Source organism: Bubalus bubalis, chromosome 12, assembly GCF_019923935.1.
Source record: "Bubalus bubalis isolate 160015118507 breed Murrah chromosome 12, NDDB_SH_1, whole genome shotgun sequence".
Classification (NCBI taxonomy): Eukaryota; Metazoa; Chordata; class Mammalia; order Artiodactyla; family Bovidae; genus Bubalus; species Bubalus bubalis.
In genome coordinates this window covers 8,141,844-8,148,626 of record NC_059168.1, presented here as the reverse complement: position 1 = coordinate 8,148,626, position 6,783 = coordinate 8,141,844, and the positions used below count along the sequence as shown (strand labels likewise).

The following is a 6,783-nucleotide window of genomic DNA, read 5'->3' as shown; positions in this document are numbered from 1 at the left end:
TTGCAACCCCAAGGACTGTAGCCCACCAGGCTCCTCTGTCCATGGGATTTCCAGGCAAGAATTCTGGTGTGGATTGCTAATTCCTTCTCCAGGGGATCTCCCCAGTCCAGAAATTCAACCCATTTTTCCTGCATTGGCAGACAGATTATTTAACACTGAGCCACTGGGGAATTCCTAGTGGAATATTACTCATCCATTAAAAAGAAATCATGAAATGATGCTATCTGCAGCAACATGGATGGACCTAGAGATTATCATACCACGTGAAGGAAGTCAGAGAAAGACAAATGCCATATGATATCATTTAAATGTCAAACCCAAAAAGTGATACAAATGAACTTATTATGAAGCAGACATAGGACATAGGACAAAACAGACATACGTCCTCACAGACAGGAAACAAATTTATGGTTACTGAGGGGGAAAGGGGGGATTGAGGTGTTTGCAATTAACATATACTGCTACTGCTAAGTCACTTCAGTCGTGTCCGACTCTGTGTGACCCCATAGACGGCAGCCCACCAGGCTCCCCCGTCCCTGGGATTCTCTAGGCAAGAACACTGGAGTGGGCTGCCATTTCCTTCTCCAATGCATGAAAGTGAAAAGTGAAAGTGAAGTCGCTCAGTCATGTCCGATTCTTAGCGACCGCATGGACTACAGCCCCCCAGGCTCCTCCGTCCATGGGATTTTCTAGGCAAGAGTACTGGAGTGGGGTGCCATTGCCTTCTCCAGGCTACTACATATAAAGTAGAGAACCAAGAATGACCTACTATACAGCACAGGGAATTTTGCTCAATATTCTGTAATAACCTATATGAGAAAAGAATCTGAAAAATAATAGACATGTATATATATGTATATGTATATATATATATATGAAGTGAAGTGAAGTGAAGTCGCCCAGTCATACCTGACTCTTTGCAACCCCATGGACTATAGCCTACAAGGCTCCTCCATCCCTGGGATTCTCCAGGCAGGAATACTGGAGTGGGTTGCCATTTCCTTCTCCAGGAGATCTTCCCAACCCAGGGATCGAACCCAGGTCTCCTGCATTGCAGGCAGATGCTTTACCAACTGAGCCACCAGGGAAGCTCATATATATATATATATATATATATATATATATATATATATGTATATAATTCTCAGGTGATACTAGTAGTAAAGAACCTGCCTGGCAATGCAGGACATAAGAAATGCTGGTTCGATCTCTGTCAGAATAATCCCCTGGAAGAGGGCATGGCAACCCACTCCAGTATTCTTGCCTGGAGAATGCCATGGACAGAGGAGCCTGGCAGGCTACAGTCCATGGGGTCGTAAACAGTCAGACATGACTGAGTGAATAACATTTTCTGGCAAAGATGTGCTAGATTCTGGCTAAGATAAGATTAATCCTGCTGCCAAGAATAACTGGAAAATCTGGTTAAAATATGGAATCAAAGACCTACCCAGGCAGCCCAGACTTTAGGGGCTAAGATTGTAGAAAGTCCAGTCAAATGAGTCAACCTTGGCTCTGCTTTTCCTCTGGAAGCATTTTCTTAGGCAAAATGAGCTGATGGAGCATTCAAAATAAAGTAGCTTCTAGAAAGATAAGTAAATGAGCAAAGACTCTTCAAGTAGCCCCATGGAGCTGAGATAATAACATTTCAGATGAATGAAATGTTGTAGTCAAGGTGGAGAAATCAGAATTCCAAGGAGACATGGGTGCAACATTCCGTACTGCTTTTTCTTTCAAAACATGTGCCTATTAATGAGTGATGGCCACATGACAAGACACTGATCAGAGGTTTTGATAGTCTCACAAAGACAGAGACAAAGAGAGACACAGAAAAAATGAAAATAATATAAAACAATACCCCCAAATGTTCTAGTAAAGTGGAAAGGCAGGAGTAAACTTAATCTGATACAGTGTATTTGGAAAAAACAACAACAACAACAACATCATGCTTAATATTAGAATATTAACAGCTTTCCCCAACTCAAATTGAAAAGGAGACAGAAATGCTTATGATTACCACTACTATTCAACATTGGGTTGGAGGTTCCTTACAGAGCAATTGGTAAGAGAAAGGCATAGACTTGAAAGATAAAATAAATATTTGCAGATGGCATGATCATGTTTACAGAAAACTTAAAATTTACAACCTATGTCTTATTATACGCATTTGGTAAAGTCACTGGGTACATATCCAATGCACAAAAATCGGTTGCATTTGTCTACACCAGCAATAACCCAGTTGAATTACTTTTTAGATGATGCTGTTTACCTTAATACAAAAAAGCATCAAATGTCTAAAAACGAATCTAAAATTTATTGAAGACTATTGCACAAAAACCCTGTAGAATATTGAAACAAATCATTGTGCATGGAAAAATGTTAATTCTTTGCACTGTCATTTGGTTTAATAAAATCCCAGTGAAAATCCTTGTAAGAGTTTTGGTGAATTTTTTTGTGAAAATTATGAAGATGATTTAAAAATTTATATGAACATGGCCAAGAATAAGGTAATCATGAGAAAGAACAAAGTTGAAGGATTTCAATTCAATATATTAATGAGCAATAGTTAAGACAGTATATGTTAGATTAAAGAAATACATATAGACCAATAGAAGAGAATTAAAAAACAGGGACCTCTCTGGTGGCCCAGTTGCTAAGACTCTGCACTCCCAATATAGGGAACCTGGGTTCAAAACCTGGTCAGGAACCCACATACTGCAACTAAGACTTGTTGCAGCCAAATAAATAAACAAATACTTTAAAACTCCGAAACATATCTATCAATATATATGAACATATATCTTATGAAAATTAAACTTTCCAGAATAGTGAATAAACCTTTGACAGTTTTCTCAATAAATGTTAGTAGGCCAATTTGCTGTTCATTTAGGAAAAAATGAATACTGGCCTTGTCTCACACCATGCACAAATTAAATGGACACAGATCTAGTTATGAAAGGTAACAGTTTATAAAGCATCCAGAAAATAACATGAGAAAGTCTTGAGGATTGACAAAAATTTTCTATACAAGATATAATTCCTACTAATCATAAGAAAAACCTGGATCAGTTAGGCTATATTATTACAACTAATAAATTCAATTGTTTAAAATACACCAATAAGAAAGCAGAAAAAAAGAGTGATTGAAAGTACTAGCAATACATGTATCTGACAAAGAACTTGTGTTCAGAATATATAACTCCTACAAATTCACACACAAAAAGCATGTTTTTGTTAAAAGGAAAGGCTTGAGTTGGAATTTTTAAGAGATGACATCCAAATAGCTTACAAACCTATGAAGTTGCTCTAGGTCATTCAGGTTAGCAAACTACAAATTAAAAACACAATGAGATATTATTATACTCTCACTGGAATTTCTCTATACTTACAAGACCACAATATTAACTATTGGAGAAGAATATGAATCATTTCAAAAGCTTTGGGAAAATTCTTGGCATTATCTATTGAAGCAGAAATTATGCCCACCACTACTGGTTATACACCCCACAAAAATGCTTGCATTTTGTGCAGCAGAATATGTGCCTTAGGATATTAAGAACATCAAGATTCCTAATAGCCATAAGCTGAAAACAACCCAGTAGGTATATTTAATGAAATACTCCAAAACAATGAGTGAAATACTGTAGTGCATAATAAAGAGAATGAATCTCACCAACAAACTGTTAAGAAAAAAGTCCTGCACAACAGAGCACATACTGTATGATCCCATATATATAGAAAGTTCAGGGCTTCCCTGTTGACTCAGTGGTAAAGAATCCACCTGTCAATGCAGGAGACATAGGTTCGATCCCTGGTCCAGAAAGATTCCATGTGCCAAAAAGCAACTAAGCCTGTGAGTCTCAACTATTGAGCTTGTGCTCTAGAGTCCGGGAGCTGCAACTACTGAGCCCCTGCCCCTAGAGCCTGTGCTCTGCAATAAAAGAAGCCATGGCAGTAAGAGGGCTGTGCACTCCAAATAGAGAGTGGCCCCCTCGCTCGCGGAAGCTAGAGAAAATCCTGCTCACCAACGAAAACCCAGTGCAAAACCATATGTAAATCAATAAACAATTAGAAAATTCAAAAAAGTCAAAACTACACGATGGTGATAGGTCAAGATACTTGGTCTGAGGTAGGAATGGTGGCTGGGAGCAGGCAAGAAGAGATTTCTGAATCATTAACAATCTCGTTTTCTTCTCTGGGTGTGTGTACACGGATCTGCCAACTTTGTGAAATTTATTGAGTTGTAGATTTCTACTGTTTGGATCTTTGCCACCCATTTGTCCTACAATGAAGAGATTATTTTTAAAAAAATTAAAAACAGCTATGATTCTATTGTTGGTTGATATGAGTTATGCATGAATTATAAAAGTGGGAGACATTTTCAAAAGGGAAACTGATGTGTTAATGACTTCAAGGGAGCTTCCACTGGTCTTGGTCTCATAGCTGCCACAGAAAAAGGAAGATAAGGATACGGCCCAGAGAGATGTAGAGTTTCTAATGTGGGGACAATTGGAGAAAGAACAAGGTGAAGCTATGGATGAGGAGATGGAGGTGTCAGTGTATGAGACCAAGTCTGGGCTTATGGCAGCATCGTCTAGTGGAGACCTATAACCGACTCAGGACCCTAAAGAGATACTGGTACTGCCCTGAGGGAAGAATCAGATACAGGAGACAGTCATGGAGGGAAGATTGATAACTCAGTCTTTTCTGTGCTCATCTTGAGTTGACATAATTATCGTCTGTCAGTAGCATTTATTACATTTGTCGCTCAGTCTGACACTTGATTATGTGTATCCTGTCTTGTGTTGTCACGTAACTATTGGGGTGGCCAAAAAATTCATTCTGGTTGTTCCGTTACCATCTTACGGAACAAACGTTTGGCCAGCCAAATATTTCAAGATGTATCAGGTTGAACCATATGAAATTGTCAATATTCAACCATTTTCAGATGGTTAAAGTTAATCCCATGTTTGTCTGAGTGAGGTTAATTTTCATTAGCATTTTTCTGTGGCGAGCATCTCTTAAGTCTCTGATTCTCACTGATTTCACCCACAAAATGGGTGTTCACAGAACTGCCTCAATTATGTAATGAAACCTTCTCCTGAAAGTGCTGTGTAAGCTCTGATGTAAGATAAAGCTCCAGTTATGAACACAAAGACTAATACAAGCTATTCCTAGATAAACCCTGCTAAAGGACAGCGTTTATGCAGACTGTAACTAGAATCTCTACAACTAAAGGAAGTGAAAGGAAAATGCACTTTATAATGCGTCATCCCACAAAAATTGGTTTTCCAGGTGGCTCCGTGGTAAAGAATCCACCTTCAATGCGGGAGACACTGGAGATGTGAGTTCGATTCCTGGGTCTGGAAGATCCCCTGGAAGAGGAAATGGCAACCTACTCCGGTATTCTTGCCTGGAGAATTCCATGGACAAAGGAACCTGGTGGGGTACAGTCCACTGGGGTGCGAAGAGTCGGACAAGACTAAAGTGACTTAGCACAGGACAAGATATTTAGCACAGTTTGGATTTGGCTTGCAGATTATCCTCATTCCTTGAAAGTGTGCATGGTCATGCTGTTTTACTTCCCCTCACGCTTTGTTAGAGAACATCTGTGCCTTGCTCGCTCACCCCCAACCCCTTAATATTTACTCTAGAAATACTGTTCCTCCAGCAACTAGTGACAGAGTATTTCAAATTTTAGAGTAGTAAAATGCAATATTCCTTAGCTTTAGGTTCTAATTTTCAAGCCGTGTTTGGATTGCTGTTTTCCATTAGTCATAAGCAGAAGTAATAGCTCTGTAAACTTAAGAAGAATCCAGAATTGAGTCAGGAACAAAGGAACAGACAGTACTGCTGGTTTATAAAAACATTTACTGGAATGTATTCTTCAACATACAAGTATGCAGAACCACTGCAGATAGACAGCTGTGTGTCTAAACACTTGTGACAAACAGAACTCAGACGGAAATGTATTTTTTAAAGGAGAAAAAGGCATCAACATACATTCATCATTGGATGTGAGGACAATGCAAGCTTACAATATGTCTGAAGAAAAGAGAATCAGCTTGTGAAAAATGATGAGTTTTTTTTTCCCTCATGGAATACTTTCTGCAGCTGTCAGCAGAGCTTATTCGTTGCCTCGTAATTCTATAGTCAGTACAACATTTTAATCATGAAGAAGACTCAAGATTTTACAGCCAACTTAGGGTGAGGGGACCAAGATAGTCCTTTCTCTTGGGTTTCTCATTGTGAACCCTATGTACTAAGGCAATAAGAAAGGTTTGGGGCCTAAATGAAAGTTAAGCTTTATAATAATAACAGACAAATGAAAAGAAACAGCCAAATACATTGTCCCCGAAATCTTTCGAAGGCACAATGATCTATGTTTAAAAATTATGAAACTGGACAAGTTCCCATTCCTTTAGCAGTTATGTAATGAATATATATGTGAATATAAACACAGATGGGATATCTTCAGGCAGAGATAGCGTATTATAGTGCCATGATGCTAAAACTAGAAAACTTCCATTCTTGATGTCAATAAATTAACTTACATTAGAAATAGTGGTTCACCTTAAAATTGAAAAAGAAGGAAACTATAAGAGGCAATCTCTTTCTTTTACCTGTACTGCCTTCTACTTCATCTTTTTTCCATCAAAATATTACACACAATTAAGATTCTGTACAGATGCCATTGCTAAAGCCATCTCCACAGAGTAATTGTTATGAGTCTATGCTCCCCTCAAACTGTTCGAAAATTGGTTACTTCTCAAAATTACACCATTT

The 6,783-nt window shown here is 38.4% G+C and overlaps 1 non-coding gene across 1 annotated transcript; it reads right to left on the bottom strand.

Moving 5' to 3' along the window:
• Window positions 1-1,016: 1,016 nt before the first annotated feature.
• Window positions 1,017-1,088, bottom strand: TRNAC-GCA. Its single transcript has one exon. It is a non-coding gene; the product is annotated as a tRNA-Cys (tRNA).
• Between the last annotated feature and the right edge of the window lie 5,695 nt (window positions 1,089-6,783).